This window comes from Pristiophorus japonicus, chromosome 1 (genome assembly GCF_044704955.1).
Source record: "Pristiophorus japonicus isolate sPriJap1 chromosome 1, sPriJap1.hap1, whole genome shotgun sequence".
Lineage (NCBI taxonomy): Eukaryota > Metazoa > Chordata > Chondrichthyes > Pristiophoridae > Pristiophorus > Pristiophorus japonicus.
In genome coordinates, this window is record NC_091977.1 from 150,120,756 (window position 1) to 150,137,896 (window position 17,141).

Genomic DNA, 17,141 nt, shown 5'->3' on the forward strand with positions numbered 1-17,141 from the left:
AATGAACTGCTAAAACTTCCAGTAACAAGGAAATGTGACTTGAAGGTGATATTAGGATATTGTCAGCTTAAGAATTTTATTGTACTCTTGCCAAGTGAGCTTATCGTTATCAGCTCCTGTCTGTTCTGGTGAAAGTTACTTTTTCATATTTGGGACCTGACATTTATATGCAGAGTGCTTCTGCGCGGCTTCCGGTAGCTTCCAGGAGTTCATTGGCAGCAGTCACTCCGTTCTAGAAGATTTCAGTAAAAAGATGAAGATACCCATCTACTGTATAATAATTTAACAAATTATTGTCGATACAATACTGAGAAATTGCACCCACAGTACAATATTTCAGAAAACATATACACATTTTTGTAAAGTGAAAAATTGTAACACTTGTAATCTCAACTTTCACTAATAGTTTTCTGTCTGTATAATGAAAACCTCTCTGAATAACAGAAAAGCAGTTTATTTGAGATTAAATCTAAATTGATGCACAGAAGTTTCCCATGCATACTAAATACTTGAAAATTCTCAAATAAAAAGCAGTTGAAAAGAATAAAAATTATTCAAAATGTAATTTAACTCCCTCAAACTCCAAGATTTCAACATTCCTCTTGCATTTCACAAGAAATATTGGCTCACCAGTGTCACACCCAAGAAACATTTTTTTTTTCTTTTTAAAGTCCCTTTAAAGAATGTTAATTGAAGAATTTAGAAAGCAAATCTGTAAGACAGAGGAAACAGGGGTTAGTCAGTAGTAATCAAGGAGGTCTTCCTGTGCTAAATGTTATATACTTTAATGCAAGGAGTATAGCGAATAAGACGGATTGAGCTAAGAGCACAGGTAGACACTTGGGAGTACAGAGACATGGTTGAAAGGGGGCAGATCAATATTTCTGGTTACAGGATTTTTAGACAAGACAGAGGGGGGTAAAAAGGGAGGGGGGGGCCGCGGTATTGATTAAATAAACTATTACAGCGGTGAGAAGTGATCATCAAATCAGGCCATATGCGTTGAATTGAAAAATTAAAAAGGGGCGATCACACTGCTGGGCGTGTATTATAGACTCCCAAATAGTGTGAGGGAGATAGAGGAGCAAATATGTAGGCAAATTGCTGTGAAGTCCAAAAAACATAGGGCAGTAATAGTAGGGGATTTTAACTATCCTAATATTGTGCCCAAGTTTCCCCAACTCCTTTTTCCAGCGCACTAACACGAGATGCGCCAACTTTGTGCGCTCAAAACGCGCCAAAAAACTTACTGCATATTCTGGCAGCTCTTCTGTGTCTCCCTGGTCCTGGCGCGGCGTTTCTGTTTGAGTGGGGGGGGCGGAGCTATAGCCCTGCGCCGAAAACAGTGCTGGCAGCTGTGCACGCGCACAGTGGAGTCTGCACGCATGCGCAGTAGCTCCTCGCCCTCCCAGCGCGTCCCAATGCTCGCTGCCCCTATCCCAGGCAGAGTGGCTACATTTCAAAAGTACTGCTTTAGCTGTGAAGCACTTTAGAACATCCTGAGCTTATCATTCAGTTTCTTTGAAATAAAATTTTGTTCTCCGCTTTCTGCTGATCTAATACTTTGTCAAATCATGTCCATGGAGATGAAATATTACAGCTCTGTGCAATCTCTGATACACACACACACAAAACAACTGATGGAGACAAAATATTCTATCAACACAGGCTTCTATAAACAGAGTCAAGAACCAATTTTAAAAACAGAGCAAAATGTTCAGGGTTGTCAATGAAGCTGGATTCATATGGAGGTGTTTAAGAGATTTACCATATTTCCCTTGTTTTCATGTCCGCAATCCCTCATCACTCACATTATCTACTGGGACTATCTTCGATGCAAACATCCCTCCCCCCTTCAGTCATGCGTGCCTCCCGTACCTAGCCATGACCAAGGGGCTTGCTGGTGTGGCGTGTCTCAGAGATCTCTCCTGCTGCAGTGGGACGGGTGTCCGTGGGCCGAGGAAGCCAGCGACTGATTGCCCTACACTATGTGAGATGCACAGATCTCTCCCAACTAGATCAATGCAAGCTTGATAAATCGTATGGCAACTGCTACTAAGTCAAAAGCCTCACAATAACTGACAGCAAGAATTGCTGAGGTATTGATGACCTATTACTCAACATGTAGCCCTGATCACAATCGGGACAGCGTCTGCCTCAGCTGGGGGCCTACACTTGCTGCTGCTGTGACACCACCCCCAACCCAACACATCTGCCAAGATCTGCACACAGCCAACTCCAGGAAATGATTGATGGGTTTATAGACTTCCTCAACCCGACTGGAGTCTGTACTGCAGCCAATCCCACCATATGGCCCCTCCCCACGATACGACGCTGTGTTACCACAACACGGCAGCAGGAGCCTCTCCATTTCTCGGGACTTTAGCCCACTGCTGCAGTCAGATAGGCCGCGTGATTACAGGCCTGTCAGCCTAACTTCAGTGGTGGGAAAATTATTGGAAAAAAATCCTGAAAGACAGGATAAATTTACATTTGGAAAGGCAAGGATTAATTAGGGACAGTCAACACGGATTAGTTAAGGGAAGATCGTGTTTGACTAATCTGATTGAATTTTTTGAGGGGGTAACCAGGATGGTCAATGTAGTGTATAAGGACTTTAGCAAAGCTTTTAGATAAGGTCCCAGATGGTAGATTGGTCACAAAGGTTAAAGCCCATGGGATCCAGGGCAAAGTGGCAAGTTGGATCCAAAATTGGCTTAAGAGGTAGGAAACAAAGGATAATGGTTGATGGATGTTTTTGTGACTGGAAGGATGTTTCCAGTGGGGTTCCGCAGGGCTCAGTACTGGGTCCCTTGCTTTTTGCGGTATACATCAATGATCTAGATTTGAATATAGGGAATATGATTAAGAAGTTTGCAGATGACACTAAAATTGGCTGTGTAGTTGATAGAGGAAAGTCATGGACTGCAGGATCTACTGATCAGGTGGGCAGAGCAGTGGCAAATGGAATTTAATTCGGAGAAGTGTGAGGTAATGCACTTTTGGAGGGCTAATAAGGAAAGGGTATACAAATTAAGCAGTAGGCCACTGAACAAAGATGAACAAAGGGATCTTGGAGTGCTTTTCCACAGATCCCTGAAAGTAGCTGGCCAGGTGGATAAGATGGTTAAGAAGGCCTTTATTGGCCGAGGCATAGACTACAAGAGCGGGGGGGGGGAGTGTCGGGGCCCAGGAGCGGCGGGGTCGGGGCCCAGGAGCCCAGCAGCGAGGCAGAGGCCCAGGAGTGGTGCAGCATACAAGAACAGTGGGGTCGGGGCCCAGGGAAGGTGCAGCATGGGCCAGCCCACACTGCGACCTATGAATCCCATGGACAGTAGGAGTACATGTGCGTACCAGGTCAGTGCATCAGAGCTTGGACTCCAGTCGTCTTGGTTAATCCTTGCCACTGAACCAAGACCGTGCTCTGTCAAGCCTGTGTCGTAGCTGGTGTGCAACGGTCACTACACGTTAAAAAAATCCACGCACAGGCATCTTCCATCCTTCAAGATGTCGTTTGGAACCTGGAATGTCAGGTTCCCCATTTGAAACACCTGCGAACTCATCCTTTTTTGGTGTGAAAGCAGATCATTCTCGCCCCAAGAATACTAAAACAGAGATATATTGATGGAGGCAGAAGGCATGGTTGTGGTACTAAATGAGTACCTTGCATCAGTGTTTACCAAGGAAGAGGACTTTGCAAAGCTACTGTAAATCAGGAGGTTGTGAGGATGTGAAAAATATAGATAAAGAGCAAATTTTAGAAAGAATGGCCGTACTTAAAGTGGATAACTCACCCGATCCAGATGGGATTCGTCCTAGGTTTCTGAAGGAAGTAAGGGTAGAAATTACAGAGGTGCTGGCTACAATCTTACAATCCTCCTTAGATGCAGGGGTGGGGCAAATGTCTCACCCTTGTTCAAAAAAGGGGAGAAGGATAAAGTTGGTAATTACAGGCCCGTCAGTTTATTGTCGTTGGTGGGAAAGCTTTGAGAAACAATAATCTGGGAGAAAATTAACAGCCATGTGGACAAGCATGGACGACTAAAGCAGAGCCAGCACAGATTTGTTAGGGTAAATCATGTTTGAGTAACTACTTGAGTTTTCTGACGGGGCAACAGGGTGGATTAGGTCAGTCAGTTAATGTTGTGTATATGGATTTTCAAAAGGTGCTTGATAAAGTACCACATATTTGACATGTTAGCAAAAGTGAACCCCATGGGATAAATGGGACAGTAGCAGTATGGATACAAAATTGGGATATAAAAAGAATTGTGGTGAATGGTTGTTTTTCAGACTGGAGGGGGGTATACAGTGGTGTTCCCCAGGGTTCAGTGCTAGGACCACTGCTGTTTTTGATATACATTAATGACTTGGACTTGGGGGCTATGGGCACAACTTTGAAATTTGCAGATGGGTTGAAACTTGGAAGTATAGTAAACATAAGAATATAAGAATTAGGAACAGGAGTAGGCCATCTAGCCCCTCGAGCCTGCTCCGCCACTCAACAAGATCATGGCTGATCTGGCCGTGGACTCAGCTCCACTTAACCGCCCGCTCCGCATAACCCTTAATTCCCTTATTGGTTAAAAATCTATCTATCTGTGACTTGAATACATTCAATGAGCTAGCCTCAACTGCTTCCTTGGGCAGAGAATTCCACAGATTCACAACCCTCTGGGAGGAGAAATTCCTTCTCAACTCGGTTTTAAATTGGCTCCCCCGTATTTTGAGGCTGTGCCCCCTGTGTCCCCGACCAGTGGAAACAACCTCTCTGCCTCTATCTTGTCTATCCCTTTCATTATTTCTACAAGATCACCCCTCATCCTTCTGAACTCCAACGAGTAAAGACCCAGTCTACTCAATCTATCATAAGGTTACCCCCTCATCTCCGGAATCAACCTCGTGAATCATCTCTGTATCCCCTCCAAAGCTAGTATATCCTTCCTTAAGTAAGGTGACCAAAACTGCACGCATTACTCCAGGTGTGGCCTCACCAATACCCTGTGCAGTTTTTGTACTCCATCCCTCTCGCAATGAAGGCCAACATTTCATTCACCTTCCTGATTACCTGCTGCACCTGCAAACTAACTTTTTGGGAGTCATGCACAAGGATCCCCAGGTCCCTCTGCACCGCAACATGTTGTAATTTCTCCCCATTCAAATAATATTCCCTTTTACTGTTTTTTTTTTTTCCCCAAGGTGGATGACCTCACATTTTCCGACATTGTATTTCATCTGCCAAACCTTAGCCCATTCGCTTAACCTATCTAAATCTCTTTGCAGCCTCTCTGTGTCCTCTACACAACCCGCTTTCCCACTAATCTTTGTGTCATCTGCAAATTTTGTTACACAACACTCTGTCCCCTCTTCCAGGTCATCTATGTATATTGTAAACAGTTGTGGTCCCAGCACCGATCCCTGTGGCACACCACGAACCACTGATTTCCAACCCGAAAAGGACCCATTTATCCCAACTCTCTGCTTTCTGTTAGCCAGCCAATTCTCTATCCATGCTAATACATTTCCTCTGACTCCGCGTACCTTTATCTTCTGCAGTAACCTTTTGTGTGGCACCTTATTGAATGCCTTTTGGAAATCTAAATACACCACATCCATCGGTACACCTTTATCCACCATGCTCGTTATATCCTCAAAGAATTCCAGTAAGAAGATAACAGTTAAGAAGATAATAACACTTCAAGAGAACAGACAGGCTTATGGAATCGGACAACACATGGCAGATGAAATTCAATGCAGAAAAGTGAGAGATGATGCATACAAGCTAAAAGGTACAATTTTAACGGTGGTGGTCAGAGACCTGGGGCTGTTTGTGCACAAATTTTTGAATGTGGCAGGACAGTTTAATAAAGCATATGGAATCCAAGGCTTTAGAAATAGAGGCATAGAGCACAAAAGCCAGGAAGTTATGCTGAACCTATATAAAACACTAGTTTGGCCCCAGCTGGAGTATTGTGTCCAATTCCGGGCACCACACTTTAGAAAGGACATGAAGGCTTTAGAGAGCACACAGAAGAGATTTACTAGAATGGCTTGAGGGATGAGGGATTACAGTTACGTGGGGAAACTGGGGTTGTTCTCCTTAAAGCAGAGAAGGCCAAGAGGAGATTTGATAGAGGTGTTTAAAATCATGAAAGATTTAGATAGAGTAAATAAACCCAAACGGTTTCCAATGACTGAAGGGTCAATAACCAGAGGTCACAGGTTTAAGGCAAAAGAACCAGAGGCGACATGAGGAAAAGCTTTTTTATGCAACAAGTGGTTAGGATTTGGAATGCACTGCCTGATAGGGTGGTGGTTACAGTTTCAATAGCAGCTGTCAAAAGGAAATTGGATAAATACTTGGAGGAGAAAAAATTGCAGAGATATGGGGAAAGAGTAGGGAAGTGGGACTAACTGGATTGCTCTTCGAAAGAGCCGGCAGACTCAATGGGCTGAATAGCCTCCTTCTGTGCTCATCATGCTCTCTCTCTTGTGTTCAGTGCCCTCGATCCTCCTTTAATTTCTCCATGTCAACTCAACCAAAATTCTGGGCCACCTCCTTGAAATTGCCATCTCACGTGCCCTCGCTACTCCCATCGTCTCAAGCATATACAAGGCCATCCTTGATCACTTCCTTGTATCATTCTCCACTGTTCCCCCTCCCAACCCTACTTCCTTTTGTGTCCACCCCTGGAAAACAAACTCTCCCAGTTCATTTACGACTTCACTTTCAAAATCCCAACTATCTAGCCTTTGGCCCTCCATTTACCATGACATTTCTGCAGCTACCGATCTGCTCAACCACACTCTCATCTCCACCTTTGATGCCCCAGTCCCCCGTCAAAATCATTACTCTCTCACGCTGGTCATTCCCCCTGGTACAGCCCTGGTCTCCGCTCCCTGAAGTTTAAATGACGCAGACTTGAATGGACAGGTTAACCAACTGGTTTTGCCATTCATCGTCAGATCTGGCTTGACCACATAAAGTACTATCGGGTCCTGTTCTCGTCTTCCCAAACTGCTCACTATTCCAGGATCAACCTGCAATCAAAGATAAACCCCGGCTTCTTTTCTCTACTATGAACCATCTTTTTAAACCTCTTCATCCCCCCCACCCCATCTCCTCCACCTTCACCTCCACCAAGTGCGAGGAGCTCATGGACTTCTTTGTCACCAATATTGAGACCGCAAGATCTGCTGCCTTCGGAATGCTGAGGGATGGGGAAGATGGGTTTGGTGGTGGGATCACGCTGGAGGTGGCGGAAATGGCGGAGGACGATCCGTTTGACATGGAGGCTGATGGGGTGAAAGGTGAGGACAAGGGGAATCCTATCGTGGTTCTGGAAGGAAGGGGTGAGAGCAGAAGTGTGGGAAATAGAACGGACACGGTCGAGGGCCATGTTAACCACGGTGGAGGAGAATCCTCGGTTGAGGAAAAAGACATATCAGAGGCATTAGTATGGAAGGTGGCGTCGTCAAAACCGATGTGACGGAGACAGAGGGCCCATGTTTCCAATGCTGGAGAAAACGGTGCACCTCCGAGATTTACGTGACCTGTCTGGGATAAAAACGCGCCGAGATCCTACCGGGGAATTCTCCGGTTGTCCTGGAGCGTGGCGTGGCGCAGTGGAGTCTCCCTGGGGCGGAGCAAGTCGATCCCAGCCTGCAGGGGGGTGGGTGCTAAGACCCTGCGTGTTTTTCACAGTCGGCACCTTTGCGCGTGCGCGTTACAGCGTGCGCGCATGCGCAATGGGTCCTCGACCTTGGCAATCGGCCATTTAAAGGGAGAACGTGGCAGGCACTCATTTAAAGCTAGCTGGGACTTTTGGTTGCTGGTAGGAAAAGGAGTGAAAATTATTTTACTGATTCTTGTTGTGCAAAGGAGTGCTGCAAAGATGTTGCATAGATGCAAGCAAGGACATTTAAAGGGAGAACGTGGCACTCTGTTAAAGCGAGCTGTGTGATTTTTGGGTGCAGGAAGGGAAGGAGTGAAAAGTCTTAAGTGATTCTTGGAGTGCAAAGGAGTGCTGCACACATACATGCAAGGAAAGGACTATGGGCCCAAATTTCCGATGCTGGTGAAAACGGCGCACTGCCGTGATTTAAGTAACCTGTCTGGGAAATAAAGTGCGCCAAAATCTTACCAGGGAATTATGCGGTCGTCCTGGAGCGTGGCGTGGCGCAGCGGAGTCTCCCTGGGGCGAAGCATGTCGATCGCACCCAGCAGGGGGAGCGGGGTTGGGATCAGCGTTCTTCTGAGTGCCAGTAGCGTTGCGCATGCGTGTTGGAGCATGCGCGCATGCGCAATGGCTCAGCAGGGCGTTTTTCCATGGGAGTGTTTTTCTTTTGAAAATGATGGCTACTCCTTTTGTGGAAGCATCCTTTCACTGGTGAATGTATTTTCACTGGTTTCAGTGCATACAGTGTAGTATTGAGTTCTAGTAATCAATTTTGCAGTATTGTTTTTTCACCCCAGTCTGTCTTTGAATGGTGTGGGGCCGGGGAGGTGATCGGTGGGGGAAAAGCATGGGAAGGGATGGAGGAGCGTGGGTTAGGGGGCACTCGAAATGATCGGAGGGCAGGAGGAGAGAGCAGGGGTGCCTATACCAATTGGGGGGCCAGAAGAGCGAGGGTCCGGGGTTACTGCCCATTACAGTATCATTTGTTCAGCCTCCGTCCAGCCTCCTCTCCTCTCCTCTCACACCCCTCCCCCACCTGCGTTCAGCCTCCCCCCGCTTCCTGTTCAGCCCCTCCCCCCTCCTCCACACCCCTCACGGACAGAAACAGAGAGACACTGACAGAGACACGGCGAGAGGCTGACAGAAACACCTTCCCTTCACATAAAGGTAGGACTTTTATTTTTTATTTGTTATTGATTGGTTGCTTATTACTTTGGTCTTGGTGCTTTAAGTGCAGGGTTCTTTCTACTTTTTATTAATTAATTGCTTTTTACTTTTTGTGCTTCGTTTAGTGCTTGGTGGTTTAAATGTACTGCTTTGTTTAGTGCTTTAAATGTACTTTGCTTCTTTAATGTTGTTGTGAAGGTGTTTAGTGCTTTGGAAAATCCTCTAACTTCCCTCCTCCGCCTCCCCCCCCCACCCCCGTTGTCCGTTGTAATGTTAATGTGTCCTTTGTCTCTGGCTGTGCCTGCACTAAACTTAACTCTAGGTAAGGTTTTTCAGAACTTACAAAAGTGGACACTTCTCCATTCTAAGTTAGTTTGGAGTAAGTTTTTGTTGCCGAAACTTACAAAATAGGCGTGAGTGGCTGGACACACCCACTTTTGAAAAAAAAAATCTGTTCTAAAATGGAACTATTCTAACTCACTCGAACTGGAGCAAACTAAATGCCGAGAATTGCAATTTCTAAGATGCTCCATTCTAAACTCGTTGCTCCAAAAAAAAGCAACTCCGGCTGAAATTTGAGCCCTTTGTGTCCTCCTCACACATTGCTTTTCCTCCCAGCTTTGTATCATCAGCAAACTTGGCTACGTTACACTCAGTCCCTTCTTCCAAGTCGTTAATATGGATTGTAAATAGTTGGGGTCCCAGCACTGATCCCTGCAGCACCCCACTAGTTACTGATTGCCAACCCGAGAATGAACCATTTATCCCGACTCTCTGTTTGTTAGCCAATCCTCTATCCATGCTAATATATTACCCCCAACCCCATGTACTTTTATCTTGGGCAGTTAGCTTTTATGTGGCACCTTGTCAAATGCCTTCTGGAAGTCCAAATACACCACATCCACTGGTTCCCCTTTATCCACCCTGTTCATTACATCTTCGAAGAACTCCAGCAAATTTGTCAAACATGACTTTCCCTTCATAAATCCATGCTGACTTTGCCTGACCGAATTTTGCTTTTCCAAATGTCCTGCTACTGCTTCTTTAATAATGGATTCCAACATCTTTCCAACCACAGATGTTAGGCTAACTGGTCTATAGGCCCCAAGTTTCCACATGATTTGCTCCTGATTTTTAGGAGCAACTGGTGGAGAACGGGGTATCTTAGAAATCGGAATTCTCCACATTTAGGTTTTCTGCAGTTCTAGTCAGGTAGAACAGTTTCACTTTTGAACAGAATTTTTTTTTCCAAAAGGGGGCGTGTCCGGCCACTGACGCCTGATTTGAAAGTTTTCACAGTGAAAACGTACTCCAAACTAACTTAGAATGGAGCAAGTGAAGATTTTTGTAGGCTTGAAAAAACCTTGTCTACACATTAAAAAATCAGGCGCAGGTTACAAATTAGGCGTCGGGAACGAGGTGGGGGGGGGGGGGGGGAGGGAAGTCATTAAATTCTACAATAAATCCTTAGTTATACTTATACAAATAAATCCAACCTGAATAAAAATTTATAAGCAAAGAAAAGATTAAATAAACTATGTTCCTACCTGTGTGAAAGTGCTTCAGGCAGCGGTTTGCCATCGGGCCCGAAGGGAAAGGGAGGGAGAAGGCTGCAGGAAGCCTCTGTGCTGATCATGGAAGGGCAATGTGGTTTTATTAAAAAATGTTAAAAATTGAACAGCTACAAAGAATTTGAATAGTCTCAAACAAGTGCATGTGTCCCGTTTATCACAGTCTATCTTTAATTACAGAATGCACTCCCTCACCTCACACACAGAAAATATCAAGAAAATTAAAATACAAGCCTTTGCAAGGGTTCAATAAACAAATTTTCACTTTTTCTACAGCACTTTTTTTAAATGGCCGAGTGCCAATGTTTCCTTCACACTGCGCGTGCGCGAACGCTCCAACGCGCACGCGCAGGGTTGCCGGCACAAAAAAAACTCATTCAAATTGTACCCGCCCCCTCCTACTTACAAAATCGGTGCGAGTGGTAGGCTCCGCCCCGTTCGCCGCACCAAACAGACATTGAGCTGCAAAGCGCTCGAGAATAGCGCGTTTTTTTTCAGGCGCCGTTTTCGGCGCGAAAAACAGGCGCCCAGCTCGATGGGGCGCCCGTTTTGCCGCGTGTGGAAACTTGGGGCCTTAGTTTCTTGCTTTTTCTCTGCCTCCTTTTTTAAATAGGGTCGTTATATTTGCAGTTTTCCAATCTGCTGGGACCTCCCCAGAATTCAGGGAATTTTGGTAAATTATTACCAATGCATCCACATTGTGAATCAGAACAACATAAATTAATCTGTTCTTCGGTCCTGAATATATAGTGCAACCATTTGGAATTATTCCTAATTTTAGGGACACCAGGGCTGCTCATTGCTTTTCCACACAAATATTTGCTAGCTCTGTTATGCAAAAATGTGCATAACATAATCCTGGTGTTGTATAAAGCAGTAATGGGTGATCCTTCTGTGTGTCTTCATTTTTAAAGATCTTTAACAGAGCCAGTATAACATAGCCAAAGTATGCATAAGGGATGGTTTTCTAGACCAATATGTTGAGGAACCAACTAGGGGGGAGGCCATCTTTGACTGGGTGTTGTGTAATGAGAGAGGATTAATTAGCAATCTCATTGTGCGAGGCTCCTTGGGGAAGAGTGACCATAATATGGTGGAATTCTGCATTAGAATGGAGAATGAAACAGTAAATTCAGAGACCATGGTCTAGAACTTAAAGAAGGGTAACTTTGAAGGTATGAGGCGTGAATTGGCTAGGATAGATTGGCGAATGATACTTAAGGGGTTGACTGTGGATGGGCAATGGCAGACATTTAGAGACCGCATGAATGAATTACAACAATTGTACATTCCTGCTGGCGTAAAAATAAAAAAGGAAAGGTGGCTCAACCGTGGCTATCTAGGGAAATCAGGGATAGTATTAAAGCCAAGGAAGTGGCATACAAATTGGCCAGAAATAGCAGCGAACCTGGGGACTGGGAGAAATTTAGAACTCAGCAGAGGAGGACAAAGGGTTTGATTAGGGCAGGGAAAATGGAGTACGAGAAGAAGCTTGCAGGGAACATTAAGGTGGATTGCAAAAGTTTCTATAGGTATGTAAAAAGAAAAAGGTTAGTAAAGACAAACGTAGGTCCCCTGCAGTCAGAATCAGGGGAAGTCATAACGGGGAACAAAGAAATGGCAGACCAATTGAACAAGTACTTTGGTTCGGTATTCACTAAGGAGGATACAAACAACCTTCCGGATATAAAAGGGGTCAGAGGGTCTAGTAAGGAGGGGGAACTGAAGGAAATCTTTATTAGTCGGGAAATTGTGTTGGGGAAATTGATGGGATTGAAGGCCGATAAATCCCCAGGGCCTGATGGACTGCATCCCAGAGTACTTAAGGAGGTGGCCTTGGAAATAGCGGATGCATTGACAGTCATTTTCCAACATTCCATTGACTCTGGATCAGTTCCTATGGAGTGGAGGGTAGCCAATGTAACCCCACTTTTTAAAAAAGGAGGGAGAGAGAAAACAGGGAATTATAGACCGGTCAGCCTGACCTCAGTAGTGGGTAAAATGATGGAATCAATTATTAAGGATGTCATAGCAGTGCATCTGGAAAATGGTGACATGATAGGTCCAAGTCAGCATGGATTTGTGAAAGGGAAATCATGCTTGACAAATCTTCTGGAATTTTTTGAGGATGTTTCCAGTAAAGTGGACAAAGGAGAACCAGTTGATGTGGTATATTTGGACTTTCAGAAGGCTTTCGACAAGGTCCCACACAAGAGATTAATGTGCAAAGTTAAAGCACATGGGATTGGGGGTAGTGTGCTGACGTGGATTGAGAACTGGTTGTCAGACAGGAAGCAGAGAGTAGGAGTAAACGGGTACTTTTCAGAATGGCAGGCAGTGACTAGTGGGGTGCCGCAAGGTTCTGTGCTGGGGCCCCAACTGTTTATATTGTACATTAATGATTTAGACAAGGGGAATAAATGTAGTATCTCCAAATTTGCGGATGACACTAAGTTGGGTGGCAGTGTGAGCTGCGAGGAGGATGCTATTAGGCTGCAGAGTGACTTGGATAGGTTAGGTGAGTGGGCAAATGCATGGCAGATGAAGTATAATGTGGATAAATGTGAGGTTATCCACTTTGGTGGTAAAAAGAGAGAGACAGACTATTATCTGACTGGTGACAGATTAGGAAAAGGGAAGGTGCAACGAGACCTGGGTGTCATGGTACATCAGTCACTGAAGGTTAGCATGCAGGTACAGCAGGCGGTTAAGAAAGCAAATGGCATGTTACCTTCATAGCGAGGGGATTTGAATACAGGGGCAGGGAGGTGTTGCTACAGTTGTACAGGGCCTTGGTGAGGCCACACCTGGAGTATTGTGTACAGTTTTGGTCTCCTAACTTGAGGAAGGACATTCTTGCTATTGAGGGAGTGCAGCGAAGATTCACCAGACTGATTCCCGGGATGGCGGGACTGACCTATCAAGAAAGACTGGATCAACTGGGCTTGTATTCACTGGAGTTCAGAAGAATGAGAGGGGACCTCATAGAAAGGTTTAAATTCTGACGGGTTTAGACAGGTTAGATGCAGGAAGAATGTTCCCAATGTTGGGGAAGTCCAGAACCAGGGGTCACAGTCTGAGGATAAGGGGTAAGCCATTTAGGACCGAGATGAGGAGAAACTTCTTCACCCAGAGAGTGGTGAACCTGTGGAATTCTCGACCACAGAAAGTAGTTGAGGCCAATTCACTAAATATATTCAAAAGGGAGTTAGATGAAGTCCTTACTACTCGGGGGATCAAGGGTTATGGCGAGAAAGCAGGAAGGGGTACTGAAGTTTCATGTTCAGCCATGAACTCATTGAATGGCGGTGCAGGCTAGAAGGGCTGAATGGCCTGCTCCTGCACCTATTTTCTATGTTTCTATGTTTCTATGTATTCCAATTCTAATACAAGCAAAAACAGATGCAATAATGAGATGCATTGGAATGTATATGGAATTACTGGCTTACACAGACACACTTGATCTGGACACAGGCTGTTCCAAATCTTCATTGATATACCATAATAACATATTACCAACAAAACAGGAGCAGTTGTTTCAGAAAATACTTCAATTATAAATCAGGTGAGCCATTTGCTGATACTGAATATCTGTTTAACAATTCAACACACTTAATAGATTCCTGTACTGCCTCCTCCGAGTCAGAAGGTTCTGGGTTCAAGTTCCACTCGAGACTTGAGCACAAAATCTAGGCTGACGCTCCCAGTGCAATACAGAGTGCCGTCTAAAAGATTCCGTGGCGCTATTTCGAAGAAGAGCAGGGGAGTCCTCCCCAGTGTCCTGGCCAATATTTATCTCTCAGCCACTGAAAAATAGATTATCTGGTCATTATCACATTGCTGTTTGTGGAAGCCTGTTGTGCACAAATTGGATGCTGTGTTTCCTATATTACAACAGTGACTACACTTCAAAAAAGTACTCAATTGGCTGTAAAGGGCTTTGGGATGTCCTGAGGTCATGAAAGGCGCTCTATAAATCCAAGTCTTTTTTTTTTTTACTTTTCCCTCATTGAACTTGTTCTGGTGGTGGAGTGATATGCAGTCCAGGACCCTTAAGCCTCTTGTACGAGTGGCATAGCTGCAGCTGCTCAGAAACCTTCAACTCAACCGAAAGTCATTGCAGACACATCCAGGATGATGCTGAACATATGAAGCATCCATTATTTCCCACACTGAGCAGATGTTACACACCAAAAGTTTCAGCAGTTCTCCCCCTTCCCCAGCTATACTAAACTGTTTTCAGTCACTTTGTGATTTCGCTCCTGAAGTATATTCGGCCAATTACATCTCAATGCTAAACTCCCACTTCGGCTAAAAGTGGTCTGGTTTCTAGCTGCACTCTGAAACCCTTCATATTTGTGAAGATTTAAAATTTGGTTGATCTTGTCAATGATAAAAATGTTCCAATATTTAAAAACAGCATGATTACCTATTAGTTTAGAATAAGCAGTGGCAATAGTGAAGACTATACATTTTATCCCATTACGCTGTCTTCTAGAATAACCTACTCCTGTTAATTTGAAGCCAGTATTTTCTTGAAAAATATTTCAAGTTATCAAGTAAGACAAGCTCAGGTCTTTTTTTTTTCCCCAGAATTTCAATTCAAATTGAGATATAATTCAATTTAAGCAACTTTAAATTAAGAATCAAGCTTAATGAATATTCCTCAACATCTCTTAAATGAACTGGCCAAACCTGTAATTGCCAATTGTCCATTTATGCAATAGTTCATCCCGTCCAATCTTAAAAAGATTTGGCCAGGCTGTCAATTCTCGACAAGATTCTAATTAAACATGGTAGAGGTGGTAGAGCGATTGCTGCAACGCCGCAACATTCTATACCAATCCAAAAGGTTTACACAAAATGAAAGCAGCAAAGTGCTAACAATCTCTTCTGCATGTAGAACCATGGTAAGTGTAAGTGGAATTTAGCCCAACATGCAAAGGAATTACAAGTTGAGCATCCTAAATCCGGAGTTCCGAAATCCGGGCCGGTCTGTGGTGGGATCATCCGGAATCCGGAAAATGTTCCGAAATCCAGATTTGCCGCCGGACCTCGCCCGCCTCGGGACCTCGCCGCACTACTCCTTGTAACGGTAACATTTTCATTTTGTATTCTACCACATTTTTCATGCCTTTTATCGCAGCGGTAATTTCCTCTGCCACTTCTTTTCCATGTTGGCACTTTGGCCCATCTTCATCTCTATCTCTAACTCGCAAGCTACCGCAGCCATGTCCTCAATGCTCACCAGGTCAGTAACATCTTCCATAGTGTTCGGATGCTCAACTGGATCTGCTCAACAAGCCCTGATGCATTCATATTTTTATTTTTCATGATCACACAATTCCATTCCAGTTTCATCAATAGCGAGCGTTTCCGGGATGTCGGAAAGACATTCTGAAATCAGTAAATACCCGAACCTCAGCCCGGGCGTTTCCGGATTCGGAAAGTCGGAAAGACGTTCCAAAATCCGGAACAGCCTCGGTCCCAAGGTTTCTGGATTTCGGACACTCCACCTGCTGGTAGACACTTGCGTGGTCACCATGGTTGTTGCACAAGCAGTAGGCATGGGAAATGTGTTACCTATAATTTCTCCAAAACTTGTGCCCAATTTTCTGGAACTTGTGCACTCATTTTAGTAATCTCTTGACACCTAAAGATCAACAATAAAAATACACTAATCTTTCTGTTTTAACTGTCATATCGACAGAACCAATACTAGAAATATAAATTATTTCAAGTTATCCCTAGGAAGTCAAAAACATATTGCTTGATCTTAAATTTATATACAGAGCTTCCAAATACAGCTAGATCTGCCTGTTCATTTTATAGTATTTAAAATTATAGACTGAATTTAAGTGCTAGTGACCATCTGTAGATCCATTAGAAGAGTAGCCAGCTGCATTAGATTCAGCACCTAACCCACTCACTAGCACAGGAGTGCACTTATCCTGGACACATTGGAATACAAAGCATGATACAAGGCATCGACTGTAAGTAAGTTTAAAAAGCTCAATTATTCCCCAACTAAACTGCTGGACTATACAAGATCCAAAAGGATTAGTTCAAGACTGAAACCAATTAAATTTAAAATGTTTGCTGCAATATAAACATTAATAGGCATTGATTTTGTTTCCATTATTTGTCTATTATACAGGATTATCTATTGTATGTTATGAATCTGTCCATTATACACAATGACTTCCACCCTTGGGAATTAAAATAGAATATAACTAAAATAACCCAAACATTGTTAAGTCACTAACTACCCATTCCTTACCAATCATGGGATATATTTCTTGGAGGAGGAGGAGAATTTAAATTCCGGGCATAAAAACTGTCAGGTTACATAATCCTTCTGTAGCCGAAACTCCTTGCATACTTCAGGTTCTCTTCAATCCAAGCATACTAAAGGCCTGAGGTTTAAATATCAATTAGAGCACAGCATATACTATTCAGTGGGCAGCTGAGCCACCCAGACAAGGAATTTCCCCAAGTCCAATCCCTCGTCTCTACCAAGTTGGTTCATCTCAACTGGGACAGGGCACTTAGAGTGTGTGACAAAAATGTATTTTGGCTTGGTGGCTTCCTCTTGAAACAGAGTCAGGGCATTTTAACATCAAGCTAGGGCTTTCCATCAGGCCTGCTCAGAAAGAAATGTTGCAAAGTTTGATGTTGTTGTATCCTAGTAATAGGCTTGACAGGGAATCTAAAACTATTTTAA

At 44.1% G+C, this 17,141-nt stretch overlaps 1 protein-coding gene across 9 annotated transcripts in view; it reads right to left on the reverse strand.

The window, feature by feature from the left end:
* Positions 1–17,141, reverse strand: part of apc (APC regulator of WNT signaling pathway) — a 388,865-nt gene that overhangs the window by 360,384 nt on the left and 11,340 nt on the right. The gene's annotated exons all lie outside the window — the stretch shown is intronic.